The sequence below is a fragment of the Tympanuchus pallidicinctus genome, unplaced genomic scaffold (assembly GCF_026119805.1).
Source record: "Tympanuchus pallidicinctus isolate F22 unplaced genomic scaffold, pur_lepc_1.0 scaffold3, whole genome shotgun sequence".
NCBI lineage: Eukaryota > Metazoa > Chordata > Aves > Galliformes > Phasianidae > Tympanuchus > Tympanuchus pallidicinctus.
This window is the reverse complement of record NW_026294747.1, coordinates 97,713,731-97,728,798: the sequence shown is the minus strand read 5'-3', so window position 1 is coordinate 97,728,798 and position 15,068 is coordinate 97,713,731. Positions and strand designations below refer to the sequence as shown.

The 15,068-nt window shown below is 37.9% G+C and overlaps 1 long non-coding RNA gene across 1 annotated transcript in view; it reads right to left on the bottom strand.

Annotated features, from left to right (window-relative positions):
• The window catches only part of LOC128086880 (uncharacterized), a 210,542-nt gene extending 200,966 nt beyond the window's left edge, over window positions 1-9,576 (bottom strand). The window contains exon 1 of the long non-coding RNA XR_008209565.1: window positions 9,524-9,576. This is a non-coding gene — a long non-coding RNA (uncharacterized LOC128086880). The remainder of the gene's footprint in view (window positions 1-9,523) is intronic.
• Window positions 9,577-15,068: the final 5,492 nt, after the last annotated feature.

Sequence of the window (15,068 nt, the reverse complement as noted above, 5' to 3'; positions counted from 1 at the left end):
CGTGGGCAGATCAGAGTTCTAGATCTGAGAAGCGGGGCTCTAAAGATACCTGACCAAGTCTGTGGTGCAGCATCTGCTTGCTGAGGAGACCTTAATATCATCTGGGAAAACTTCAGACTACAGAGTGTGCACGATTTTGTTGCTGCAGAAGTCACTTAATGGTGTATGCCATTCCTTTCCATGAGTCATCCCCATAAGCAGTGCACAATGAACTGGGCACTTCAGCTGAAAAAGGACACTAAATGTACAACAATATGAGTAAACTATTTTAGATTTCTTTTCCTTCTGCCCCCAGTCTCAGAATACTACTATAGCCAACAAGACCAGTGACATTTAAAGGACACCAAGCAATTTTGCTGTTGTTCAGGATCAGTCTTCAATTACCAAGAAACACTGAGTCTATGAAAAATGATGTGAAGCCTCTCTGAAGATATCAATGCAAAGGAGTCTAGCCAAAATTTGTCAATAGCTATTTTTCTATTTATTATCCCTCTGCTTTTTCAGTTGGATACGTTGTCTACAAGCACTTTCATCATCATCTTCATGTCATAAGCCAACTCTTGTGCTCCACCTCAGGTACAATAAGCAGGAAAACCATGCTGGAAGTATCCACGTGAAAGACAAGATTGAATACCTGACAAAGCATTGTTATTCAGCAATAGTAACTAACATGCCAAGAAGAACAGAACACTAAATTCTTCGATTAATATGAGTTTAAGAAACAACTGGAGAAGAGAGATGTCCTGAGGGAAAACTTTCAATTAGCTTCTTCCACATTGTGTGAGGCTATCTCAAATTTTAATCCCCACCATCCAAGATGGAAGCAAAAAATGACTGTGTCAATTCAAAGCTAAAACTAAGCAAATCTCAGAGTTTAAAAAGTTGCAAATTTTCACTTCCTATTAGCCTGGCTGGTTGGTGAGGAGGATGCATCTGCCTGCATTGCAGTTTGATAACACCACAAGCATTTTTGCAGGATTTCATAGATTAGCATCATGACTATGGTTTCATTTAAAAAAAAAAAAAAAAAAAAAAAAAAAAAAAAAGGAATATCTGACCTTATATTTTTGTATTTTATTCTGCTCAGAATTTAAGTCAGTTCTGTTAAAGCTCCTGAGTTTGTAGGTTTTCTTATGCAGACATAATCAACGTTCCGTCAGAAAAACAATTTAAGTATATGTACTTAACCTCTTTTTTTTGTACTAAATATTCATTTGTATAAGCATGATAATGCCAAAAAAGATTTTCTCAGTGCATTTTTCTCTATTAGAAGAATTTAAATTCAAGGTCTAAATGCTCATTTGGTGGGTTATACCAACACAGATTCTTTTAAGTACTTTTGAAATAGGTGCCAACAGATGCTAGGAATCATAGGGAAGTACAACACTAAATAATCAGTGTATCAGTTCAGTCTACTTTCAGTGATGGTAGAAAGTGCAAGGGCATGCTCTGCTCATTTAATGTTGTTTATTTTTTACATATTCTCCTACATCTTAACAACAATTCTTGGAATTTTAGATTTTGTAGTCATTTAATGCGTGTCTTGTCATTTACTTGATGTCTCACATTTCATTACCTTGATCATGACTCTTCATAGCCAGCAGTCCCGTTCATCAGAGAGTCATGCTGTGAAGAGAACTGTCTAACCTGATTGTACCCAAGAGACAAGAGGCAATTCATGATATTACAGACATCATTGTTGATGTCAACAGAATGAGTTACTGCTAAGATAAAGCTGGCAGATGGAACCCAGACAAATCAAAAATTGGAAAATACTACAGTTGGCTGCCAGTGTGAATTACTTTCAGGTGGTTAGGTTTATCTCTAATTAAGATGGCACTCTCAGCATGCAATCCTAATGAGCCCTCAGCAAAGGCATAGTCCTAATTCTCAGTTTATATAGTTACATTTCTCAAAGGCTGGTTTCTATGCAACAAGTGAGCCATATCAAGTATCTTGCCTTTGCTAAAGCATAGTAGGAGTCAGAAGAGATTAAAAATTTGACAAGTTTGTTTATATGCCCGTTTCTAAAAAGTATTGGAGCAAAAAAAGAAAAAAGAACATTTGTAATTTACCATATCAGTACGCTGGGGGAAATTTGTCATTTTTTAGAAGAAATCTGGAAGTTTATGCTTACTCAAATGCTATAAAGATACTGTAATACATGATACAAGATTCTTCCTTGAAAACCTTAGGTTATTTGAAAGCAGATTTCAAAGCCCTGAAAAATAATAGACTTCCAGCATGGTAGTCTTGTGGTTAAGTGAGCTGTGTAACAAAGATCTGATACAGAAAATTGACGAAGTAGTATAAAGGTTAGGTATTTTGTAGGGATGCATGCTGAAAAGGTTGTAAGGCTAGCAGGCAGAAGACACGAGCTTTATTCCTGGCTGAATCACAGAATTCTTCTATTGCTTTTAGAAAAGCTATTTTCTCTACTACAAAGAGAACAACAAAAAAAAAAATGTAAAAGCAAACATGCAGCCTCAGTAGCTGTTTTCCATCTGTAACACCAAGATACAATTCCTTGTCTCCTGGGCACTTAATGACAGCTGTTGTTTACAGCATCCTTGAGCCTAAACTTCAAACATGTTAGTTAATGTGATACCCTAATTATAAGACAAATGTTTGTCCAGAACCAACTTAACTCATTATTTTCAAAACAAGGAGCAATTTTGACTCAGAAACATATTTGAGATGAGTAGATTTTAATGTATTGAAATAAAGAAGTAATATTTTTGAAATCTATGGATAAAAAGACTTACCTTTCCTGTCAGCATCATGGTAGATCCATCACTGTGCGGCTTATCTAGTTTACCACGTAACAGTGGTAATACTAAGCAAAATGTCTTTCAAATTTAGTTTCCTCTAAAACGATTCCTCGTAAGGCAATAAGTACTTCTAATACATCTCTAGATTATTATCAACACAAATCAACTTATTTAGAAGTGCTCATATTACAGGTATAAGTAAGGATCTGCATGGTCTACATGCTACATTAGTAGTCAAACTTACATTTTGTTGAAAAGTCTTGCCCACTCCAGTTTTCACTTAATACTTTCTTACAGGTACCAATACTTGGAGCATTTGCGAAAAGTCTGACTCAGGTTGGTGAAAAACACGAAGCGCCAGATGTTCAGCTAATGTGATTCAATGTTGAAGAAAATTAGTTTGGCAAGAAAATTTTTGTTACTGTGTCCATGCTGGTGTGAGCAACTGAATCCAGCATAACATGGCATCAAATTTCTTGCAACAAGGACTGAAAATACACAGGTTGATTTACAAGAAAAGGCTTCTCCATTCCTCCTCCCTTTGCCCCCCCTTGTCAGTACCTCAAAAAGATACTAATGTGAGATATCAATACCAAAGAGAGTTCCTGGAGTTCTGATCTAACATGGATATGCTAAATACTGATTTAAGAAACTCATATCTTCTTGAGCAACTGATTTCTCTCACTATAGATTAATCCGGTAACAATTTCCTTATCTCTCCCTAGCCATGAGAACCTTCGTCTTCATTTACCTTCTTTCACCTTAAAGTTAGGCATTGTCAGATGTTAACATAGACACTAAGCATTAATGCCACTGTTAGAGCTGGTTGGGAATTTTCTATGATTTTATCATGAAGAAATTCCAAACAATATTAGATAACAGGCAAGTCTGTGTTGCAAAGAAAGACTAGTGTTAATACATGTTATGCAGTTTCAAGAATCATCTTATTTTGATATTTTCAATTTGAAACACTTCATCTCTTGGTCAAAAAGTAATCTCAGTTTTGAAATTCAGTCATTATATGAAGATCTCTCATGAAGATTTACTGAAAGTATTCAGAACACCATAAATAAGCAAACTCTAATGATTTGTTCTGAAACGCTAAACTGTAAGGTATGAATTTTTTTTTTCCTTTTTGTTTCTCTTGATAAATCTTGGAATATGGCTTGCAACACAGAAGAACACTTTCTTGTAGTTGCCAGAAAGTACTGCGACAGAACTACTCAGACTCTGTTCAGTTTACAAAAAAAAAAAAAAAAAAAAATCCCCAGACAGGAAAAAATGATGCCAAAGTGATTAGAAAAGCTTTGTATGACAGGGAGCCAAGAACTTAGAATCTTGTGAGACTCCAGCTAGAGCTGAAAGGCTTCTCACAAGCATCTTATCGTATCCTGAAGATTAGATCAAGTGTCCTTAACTAGGCCTGAGAGAAGTTCCTGTTCATAAAAAATGTCAACAGATGGCAATTCTCCAGTGATTCTCTTCCAGATTTCAAATATCTCCAGCTGTACAGATGCAGCTACCAATAGAACCCCATCTTTTCCAGGCCCTGACCTTAAGAATTAGCTTTGGAAACAGAGAAAGATTGAGAATCCATGCCTAATATCCACTGAATCTATACTCAAGCCTTACAGTACTAAAGTCTTTAGAGCCACAAAATAGGTGTCAGAACTGGTCAAGGATTGTTTTAGAACAACTTATTAAATGAATTTTATCTAATAGGTTTTGTTTGTTCCTGCTCATAACGGGTATTCTTTGGGTGAAATACACTAACGGAAAATAGCAGTGTGATAAGATAACATGACCATACTTCTCTGTGACAACTAATTTCTGATGGAGGGATTACTGTCCTGTTAGGACCATACTGTTAGCCCCTTCATCAAAACCCTATTTTGTCAGCTCCTGGAAAGGATGGTTCCAGGCATGGAAAACAATAATCCAAGCAATAGATGAATACCTGCTACCCAGTGAGACTGGGAAAAGGTTGGAAGGATTAGGTTAGAATATAGAAGCAGCGCAATGGAAGACAAAATCCTCTCTTTTTCCTAGGGAGGATCACAAAAAACAGGCTGGTGATTTTACCAGAAGGCTTTAGGATAGATCTAGTAGCAGCAATTGCAGGGAGATGATTCCCCATTCCAACAGTAGCAACTGTCACTGGTGAGATTTCCTTAACAACAGCTGGAACAACAAATCTACTTTTTCCAAAACTATCTGTATCTCAAATTAATTTTATCCTCTGTCCCCGGCTATGACTGGATGAACTTTGCCCTTCATCTTTAGGGTAACCAAGTTCAATTTTGCCTACGCTGATGAAAGGCTCTGAGAAAGTTCTGTTTTCAGAGCAAAAAAAAAAAAAAAAAAAAAAGTAGTCAGGCTAAATGACATTAGACAATCTCATTTTTTTTTTCCTACCAGTTTCAAGTAAACTTAAAAGACAAGCTGTAACAACAACACTCTTCACAAGCAAATAAGGCATCAAATCACATTTCATAAAATTAGAATCATGTGAACGATTCACAGCTTCCTTAGATAGATTCTTCTAGCTATAAATGTTAGAGATTTTGCTGAACATATTTATGTAGGTTCTGAAGCTTAGCATATTTCTCCATAGATAGGATTCTAGTCCAAGGTAGAGCTGAATTTCACCATATGACTAAGGATGCTATAGAAAAACCGTCAGCATTCTTGGAATCCTGAAGTTCATAATAGAAAAATTTTATTAGCATCCCCAAAATTGCTTTCTCCCAGCTGTAGGTTACAAAACCAATTTGTGAGTCACATAACTGTAATTTCAGTTATTTACTGCAATTAACTGCTTGGTTAAAAGGTTGTTTACTGTTGGAGTTACAGGATTTAGTATCAGCTGACAATGTACTTGTTTACTATGAGAAAGGAGCAAAGGCACAAGGGATTTCACTTTTAAAAACTACACAGTTGTTCTTGGTTTTTCCATCACAGTCCTTGAAGTACTCAGGAAAACATTAAAAAAAGACACACAACTCTACTGGTTCCAAGTTTTGCTTTTTGAACTGTCAATATTCCTCCCCTGTTAAAAGCACTGGGCTTTTTCCTTCCTACTTTTGGGAGTAGGAAGGATGATGAGAACAAGAACTAAAATTCCAGCCCTTGCATTATAGTAATGCATCTTAGAGGACTCAGAATTTGACTGTCTTGCAGAAAAGCACATACAGAGAATGGTGCGAGTTTTCATACTTCATATGGCAAATACACTCATCTTTATTCCATTAGCTCCAGACCTGCATAAATCAAGTAAGGGATGACTCCAATACACGATAAAACTATTAATTGCATGCAGGATCCAGTGTCCCACTGCAACTCTTAAGTATCCATGAAACTGACTGAATCAGTTATTCACCTCATAAGCTCAAGGGAGTTAAAGCAGTTGTTGAACTCTCTGCTGAGGATCATAACCACCCTTTTCATGCTTCCGTAAAAGTGGCTGTTTGAGAGAGAATAAATGCCTGCCTAGATAGCATGCAAGCAGTAAGAACTCTTACCAATCAGCCGGAGAAACAGCACTGAGCATCATCTAAGGTTTGTTTTACAAACCAACCAGTACTGAGCAGCAGAGCATGGAGAGCAGCAACCCACTGTGCCTCCAGGTCCCTGGCCCTACAATAAATACAGCGTATTGGCTGGGAAAGAGCATAACAACAACTACAGCTATATCTTCCTATCCAACCATGTCTGTGAAGTAAAGCAAAGCAGACTCAAAGTGTGGTATTGACCAAGCTGGAAGAATGCATAATGCCCAGTTATAACAACAATTGGATGCTGCTCTGTATTTCACTTTAGGAAAGCATTCAGGAGATTTGCTTTTACCCAACCTTAAGCAGTCTGAAAATGAAACTAGGCCTCCACATAAATGATTCACCTGGAAACTGTCATCACTCCATCTATCAGGAGCCCTGATATAAATGAAGTTTTAGCCGTAGCCTGTCCTCAAGATGAGCGAACTTACAAAGGCTCAAAAGTTGTCACAGAAAGAGAGATCAAAGATCTTGTAGCAGGTGTTGCAGCAGCTGATTCTGCCCAATTTCTGCCTAAACAACACACAGCTGGCTATGAAAAGCCACAAAGTAGTAGTTCTGGGAGCTACTCCGAGTTGGGGAAAGCCCTTTTTTCCTTTGATTCAGGCACTCACTTTGTTACAGAGGAAGTAGATCATTACTACATAACATTTTCAATGTAACTGCAAGGGGAAGAATTCTTCTGTTCAGCATTAGGTTAACTAAGGACTGACTTTGACTGAGCAGTTGCACTGAATCCTTCTGTCTAGCTAAAATGCGTAGGAACACTTACTTCACGTGCAGTGGAGGTAGGCATAAAAGCAGCAGAAAGACTAAACCCTTTACACAGTGCCAGGCATTGGATCTCACTTGAAATCAAAAGAGATCCATTCACCTCCTGAAGCTCTTGTGACGGGTTGCAATAGCAATAAGTAAACATACACTGCATACCATATTCTGCCCGCTGCTTGTTAATGTCTGTTAGCAATTGGAAATGCTCCAGAAAGCAGCCATACAGAAAATAAATTGTACAATCAAAAAAAAAAAAGAAACAGCTTTTCAAAGCAAAGGGATGTATTTAACCATGGTTCATAATGCATGGTGAAAAAAATAAAAGATGAAGATACACAAAAATCCAAAGTGTGAACACTGAAGCCATACAGTTTGTGTTGGGAGTACTGCTGTCACTACAAAGATATATGGATCTAACAAATGAAAAGCAAAACCTTACTCTAACAACAAGAATCTTCCATTGTCTGGCATCCTTAAATAAATTTGAGAAGTTACGTGCTCATGCTTCACCAGAAGGTTTGTGAAGGGGTAAAACATTATTGGGCTACGTTATATCATGGTATATAAACGTTTTATTATAGTGCTTACTCTCATTTTTGAGAACTGCTTATATTGTCATAAAAGCGCTATGTAACTGAAAGGTACGTGGAATGTACACCTGGTGTCACAACTATTACTGCTGGACTGCCACTATTCTCTGTGGCAGGCAGAACAGCATTGTGCTGAAGTAATTGACAATATGCTCAACTGTCAGTGCACATCAAAGTCATTCACATCTTTAGAAATACATAACTTCATCAAACAAAAACCCACACCCCCACACCAAACCAATACAACAACACAAACACCATAATTTCTACCACAGAAAATAAGCCACGTGATTGTTTTAATTGGGGTGCTCACCAAGGGTTTCTTTCTTGTTTAGAACATCTCCTTTTGGCATGAACTTGAAAATTACATTAAAAACTGAAACACAGATGTGAAATGAGATATTAGATTGCTTCATTCACAGCAATGTCAGCACCACTGAAAGTGCTACACCGAGATTTTTCAAAAGGAAGTGTCATTAAAAGCTTTGACAAAAGGTTCTGATTTGACAAAGTTGCTTTTTTCCAACAGCAGACAAGTGTTAGAAAAAAGATCAACACTCCTTTGTGACCTCTGGAGTTGAATGGTGTCGCATAGACTTTGACTGCAACTGCGGAAATTAAATACAGTCTACACTACTTAAAAGGCAGCAATTTTATAAGTACATTTATTATTTTCCCCCTTCAACTTTTATTTAAGCAAGTTTAGCACACCTGCAATGAGTCAAGGGGACTGTCCTACAACTTGACCTCTTTTCCCTAGAGAACAGTTTGAAAGTGAGGAAAAGCAGATTTTACTTCCTTTTTATTGCCTTACCAGAGCAAAAAAAAACCCTCACACCTGGGTAGACCATCCTTATAAAAAGATAGCTCAGTGCTCAATACATTTCAGCTTCTTGATATAACTCCTGAGATTCAGTCACTCTTCCACTTCCTTCAAATGCATAATGTTCAGTGGGTACTAATTCAGCACTTTAAAGGAAACATGACAAGTTGGCAAAAAAAGCAGTGGAACAGATAGCCATGAGAGGCTTGCTAACCTAAGCAAGACTAAACTCAGCATAAACAACAGGCGAGTCATCACAAACCAGGAGATGGATTCCATCCCAAACAGCATGATTTTCTAACCACGTTATCATAACATTCCACTTAAACTCTGTTATTGAAATAACTTAAGCATTTTTAAAATTCAGAAAATTACAGGTTAAAGTAACTTCTAATGTTATATTTTACTACTACTACAAAAAAACGGATCCTAGCTTAAGGTTTGAATGACATTATGATACTTGATTACATGGCACCAACTGCACTATTAAGTAACTAGCCACAGGCAAACAATTTCAGGGAATTCACACTACAATGAAGTGTTTAAAAATACCATTCTCCTAATGGAGAGAAGAATTTAAAAAAAAAGTAAAAGACCAAATGAAAAATCCACAACCAAACATAGCTCAGAAGAATAACAGTGATGCACACACTACAGAAAAATTACTTTGGGATTTAAGCCACTAGTGCAAGGAATTTATATAAGAACATATATAAATATATGCGTTCCTGGCATATTCTTGTATTTGGATGATCTCACGAGGTTTTATCGGTTTCATACCATGTTACAGCTGGTGTTTCAGCTGAAAAGATTATCATAGTGAAAACAGGAAAAGAGACAAACAGGGAAAGAACGCTCACCTGTACCCAAAAATCAAGGTTTGCAGGAAAAACTCCACAAAGGAGAGATCTCCAGAAAGAAACCCTTCCCCAGGGGCATTCAGCACTTAAATGGGGTCTAGGAGAGGTGCAGCCAGGCTCCAGCCCTTCCATCACACAGCTGAATTGCCTTCACCTGTGCTCCATGGCTGACTCAGTGCTCGCCTCAGGTGATCAATCAGTGCTTCAGCCATGACCAACAGTTCCAATGCACATCTATACAGCAAAGAATGTCTGAGGGGTTATTTTGTGCTTTGTGAACAAAATAAATAATCACCTTAGAATTATTTTGTGAGCCACAAACAAGTATTTCAAAAGCTAAAATACACTACATTAATGAGAGTCTGGAATAAGTTGATTTATAGGCATACACAAACTTTCCAGATTGCTAATGGGGATGATAGACTCTGCTCCCGCATTTCTAATTAGCGTTGCTGAGTGTGACATGTAGTATGTGGTAATGGATAGAATTTAAAAATTATAATAATCCAGCTTCTTACTGCTCTGTGTTTTAACTCTAGCTTCACCATTATAATCAGCCCTTCTCTAAGTGGCACAGAATTCTTCCTTTTTGGATACAGATAGAACTAAAATGGGTCTGTAACTATTAACTACATCCTCATGGTGAAGATACTATCAGAGGCAAGAGTTAAGTTCAGTGACACAGCTATACTTGCCTTCTCCTCACCTCAGCAGTTAGAGTTTCTCTTTTATCTTTGCTTTCCTCCAGGTCTTCAGCCATCTCATACTTAGCAAGCTACTCATATCCAGTAAGCTATTTAATGAATATTTTAAGGGCCTTTTCTCTACCTCTTCCATCAAATAAATTCACCCCCTGCTTTAAATTAATTCTTCTAAATTGGCTTCAGGCTAAAGAGTAATGTCAGGAATAAACATGGCTATATTATGAGGACATATATGTGGGTTGAGGCTGTCATTCTGTCTGTGGCTCTTCTGATCTTGGCCAACAACTCATACAACACGCAGCACCAAGTCAGTTGTTAGAACAAGTCAGTACACACCAATTCTGTTTTCCATTGGACTAAAAAGAAAGAAGACATCCGCAATATTTCGCATTGTGAGCCCAGGGATCTGCAGCATTCTAGGTCTTATCTATAAACTCAAGGCTTCACAGGGTCAGGAGACAACACAAATCTATAAAGATCTGAGATCCTTAGAGAAATGCCCAATAGCTATGACAGTATCATTACTTTTCAAATATTACAGTTGAGTTTTGCCTATTAGAAGATTCATCTGCTAAGCAACTTCATCTTGACCTGAAGGCAAGTCATGCATTACTCTGCTGCCAAATTTTTACAAGTGCTGGCTATCTGCACCTCATGCTGAAGTCATCTCTTGCAACTAGACTTCATCTGTAATAAGTATAGGACTTGCAAAGTTGAACAATGAGCATAGGGTCAAATGAGAAAGACAGAAGCATACAGGAAAGTGCCTTACAGACAATTGCAACAGCACTTCTGTAAACTCTGGATAGGGCCTCCTACTAACAACTTTCAGGGAGTACTTTCAGACCAGATTCTGTACCTAACAATCCCTACCATACAGCGAAAAGAATTGTTTTTTAACCAATGTCTTCTCCCAGACTATTAAAAAAAAAAAAGTGATGCATAAACCAGATACCTGACATCAGGTCCATCAAATCCAAAGAAAAAACATTGTCAGATGATGTAAACCCCAGCCTTGTAACTGAATCTGCCCAGCCAGAAGGGTCTCTTGCAGAATTCGTGTGCAGAATCAGAGCTTTCCTCTGTAAGCAGCCCTCCTCCAGCCCACCCCAAGACACCTGCTGACAATATTACAGAACAGACTTATACCAGTCTGCCTTATTCATGCAAATTTAACAACATGAAAGCAAATGATCTTCAAGCAGCCATTTAACTCTCAAGTTCAAGCCCTCCGGATTTTCATCCTAAGGGCACTATTCCCTGACTAACCCAGCTCTGTTTCCTACATCCCTGCCAGTAAGTTGATGGACTCCAACCTGACTTCACTGCTTAAAGAAAAGAATAAGGTGAAGGGATGAAGGCAGGGACAGTGGTTTTAGTTCCCATAATGCTGCTGCAGGTCTTCTGTAAACGAACTACTTCAAGACAAGATCATCGAGCAAGAGATAGCTGGGTTGAAGATATGATGAGCACAGTGATGACTTGCCTCTTTTGCAGACATCCTAGTGTAGTAGACAGCTTCACAGAACTCCATGTTACCACCCATGATGAAACAGGAGCACATTAGAGGTACAGTCATATAGTTAACATTCCTGTCCATTCACTCTGTCATACTGACTCTCATTTTCTTTATATCCTTGTTCTTTATGTAATACACAGACATTTAGTTTGGACCCACACATGCTTGGGTGATACTATCCAGTATGTGTGTCAGAATCAAGCAGTTTCTCCTCAGTGGCAGCTGTGAATTGTGTCCCCAGAGTAACTGTCACATTCCTATAAGCCTGGAGAACTTATAATTTTGCCTGATCTACAAATACTGTTGTCCTAAACTGTTGCCTTATACCAATAACTACAAGAAAACCTTCCCTGGACATTTTTTTTCCTGTCATTCTCAGTACTTCAATGTCATCATCTGCTGCTATTATAGTAACAGGAGCAGCAAGGATGGGGGCAGCATTACAAGCTTCCATTTTACTGCATCTGGATTTTAAAGCACCATGCACAATTATTAATCGCCTCCTCTGCCCATTTCCTTCATTTATTTTTCTCAGGCAAGCAGGACTTGCAAACCTGAAGTCGAATAGCCTCAGAAGCATCAAATGGTCAGTGATTTATTAAGTCAAGCTGTAGGTGCTATAATATTTATCAGGTGGTTAATGAATAGGCTTTGTGAAATAAAACTGAGGAAGAAAAAAAAATCAACAACCTGTGGCCATTTCTTTGGATAGTTTCAAAAACTAGTGCAGGCATGCACATTTTTTTTTTCTAGTAGTTTGACATGTGCATTGAATATTGAACAGACATAAAATTGGTATCTTCTAAGTCACTATAACTCTGAAGTGAAGAAAGGGAACATTTGCTGTAGAAATAGTCTCCCTTTTGTGTGCAACAGAGTTTAAGTCCATAGCGAGATGGTCTTACATGATGAATTGCAAACATAATCCAAAGGACAAAGAGGGCTTTGATCATGCTTCAGTGGAATTCCCAAGCTGCGGTGACACAAGGTAACTGTGAGGTTGAATAATACTACAGCCCATACACTGGGAGAAATTGAATCAAAGATATGCCTTCTTCTTTTCTGCACTAAACATGACAGAAATTACTACAAAACCACAATCCAAAATCTTTAAAACTGTGGAGTAGGAGTAAAGGTAAGGAAGTGTGCTCTAGACTGAATAAAATCTGTCTTATTTTAACAGTCAGAAAATAGCCTTTTAAGAGAGATTGTCTATCTTGGGCATATGAAATGCTTAGACAAGACAGCTCTCATAGCTTGGCAAGACTACTGTAGATCCCAAATGTCTAAATTTCCATGTTCAAAAAATTTTTTTAATGGGACTTAAACTTTTCCAGAGCAACAAAACATGAAATCTTGCATTAATGTTTTTCTGTTTCTCTTCACCTGCAAATTTCAGGGGAATAAAAAATATTTTAGAAATAGTCTATTGATTTTAGGAATCATAAATAAAGAGCAAGAAAAGCCAACAAAGAGCAAAAGAACATAGTGATAATAGCAATTGAAAACTAATGCAGCTTTTGATTCCAGAGATACATCTGACTGCATATACCCAATGAAGAAGCAAGAGGACTTGTTTTTATAGACATCGTGCATTGTCATTCAAGTTAGCCGGTAGTCAAGTGGACACAGATAAGTTCCTAATGAAGCATCTGAGAACAAGCAGCACCCTCTTTAGATGGCATTTGGTGTTACAGCCCTGTCTTTGTGTACAGGCGAGGCTCTTCATCAGGTTTGAAGCTCAAGAGTTCATTTGTACAAACAACGAGAAGGAAGACTACTTCAGTGTGTCCAGCCAGTGAAGTGGCTTTCACAATTTCTATTATCCACTGTGCACCTGTTTTTTTAAACGTTGCTGCTAATCAGCACTGAGAGAAAAGAAAGACCATCCTGTGATCATGTGTGTCTTACACACTGTACAATCTGCACAAGGCATTTCCTACAGACTAGGACCTGTAAGGGCATTTGAAAGTAACACATACAGAAAGTACTTTGATTACAATCAGAGATGGTCTTTTCCTAGGCCTATAAGTAGATTACCATGTTTGCCAGACTGGGACATAGGCAAGAACTGCATTAAAAAGTTCAAGATTTTGGATCCACTATTGTCTTGCTAGGCCACGCATATGTTGTCACACCACAATACACTTACTACCTCTTCAGCACAAAGAATCCTACTTTTCTTCTGCTACTGGCATTAATTCACTGAACTTCCCCCACGTACATAGTTCCTTAACAAAGCCTGAGCAATTTGAGCAAAGAAACAAAAGCTGTAGTCCAAGAAGCCTTCACTCTAAAGCTCTAGACCAGGAACATACCGATAAAAGTACCAATGTTTAGAAAAGTACTTAGGCACATTGAATTAGATATATTTAAATGGAAGCCAGAAGAACTCCACGTGCATCTCTCAACCTGCTGGGAGGCCTACGTGTTTCAGAGAAGACTCACAGATGTGCTGGATTTAATTCTCTTAATAATCTTTTTCTGGGAAAAATCTTCTCTTCAACTTCCCTTCTGTTTTAAGTACTAACACTGAAGACATATTAATTGCTGTGAATACATTACAAAAGGTGACATGAATACATTTGTAGTAGGAGCAAGTCTCCAGCAAGGATTTCTCAAGACAGTAGTCGATCTGTGAGTATGCCTATGGTATAAACTACAATATGCAGAGTTTAATAATGTGATATATATATATAAATAAAAGCACTGTCCACATTAGAAAAACTTTCTTTCAAGGCCACTGCCATCATTTGTCAAAGGAATGACATCACCAGTGTACAAAACAATGACCCCCTCCCCACCCCACTTTCAAATAAGGAATATTGACATGTAACTTGTTTACCTTTTCAAATTTATGACACACAGTGAAACAGTACTGCCTTCTGCCCCTACTAGTCAAATTCTACAGAAATGAGTTGTCACAGCTGACTAAATTTCTTTTGAGAAATGGGCTCTTTTCCACTGAAACACCCAAATTACCAGTCCCAGTGGAGACTACAGCATCACCCCAGAGATGTGAGACCATCAGGATAAATAACCAGACAGAAGGACACTCATCTTAATTCACAGGCAGTGCTCTGTCATCTTCTCAAGTTTGCTAAGTCCTGGGAGATTTAAAGTACTAACTAGATAAACTATAAAAGATGGCAAAGAATGATCTACAGTGACTTGTGCATCTTTCCCTAACCATAAATAACTTTATATTTCATTTCTGGCAGCATGACAAAGCAAGGAGGTAATGAGCCATTATGGAAAACCCATCTGTTGCTCATAAGGGGAAAGGCTTTGTGCTGGTAGATTTATAGAGGAAAATTTTCAGTGCAAGTCCCAATACTGTTAATGAGAATTGCGCAGCTAATTGTCCATGCTGAAAGTGTACTCCATTATGTTCCTTCACTGTCTAGATAGCCACCGTGTGCTTAAACAACATGAAAAAAATATTAACAAAAGAAAACCCAGTGCTCAAGTGACAG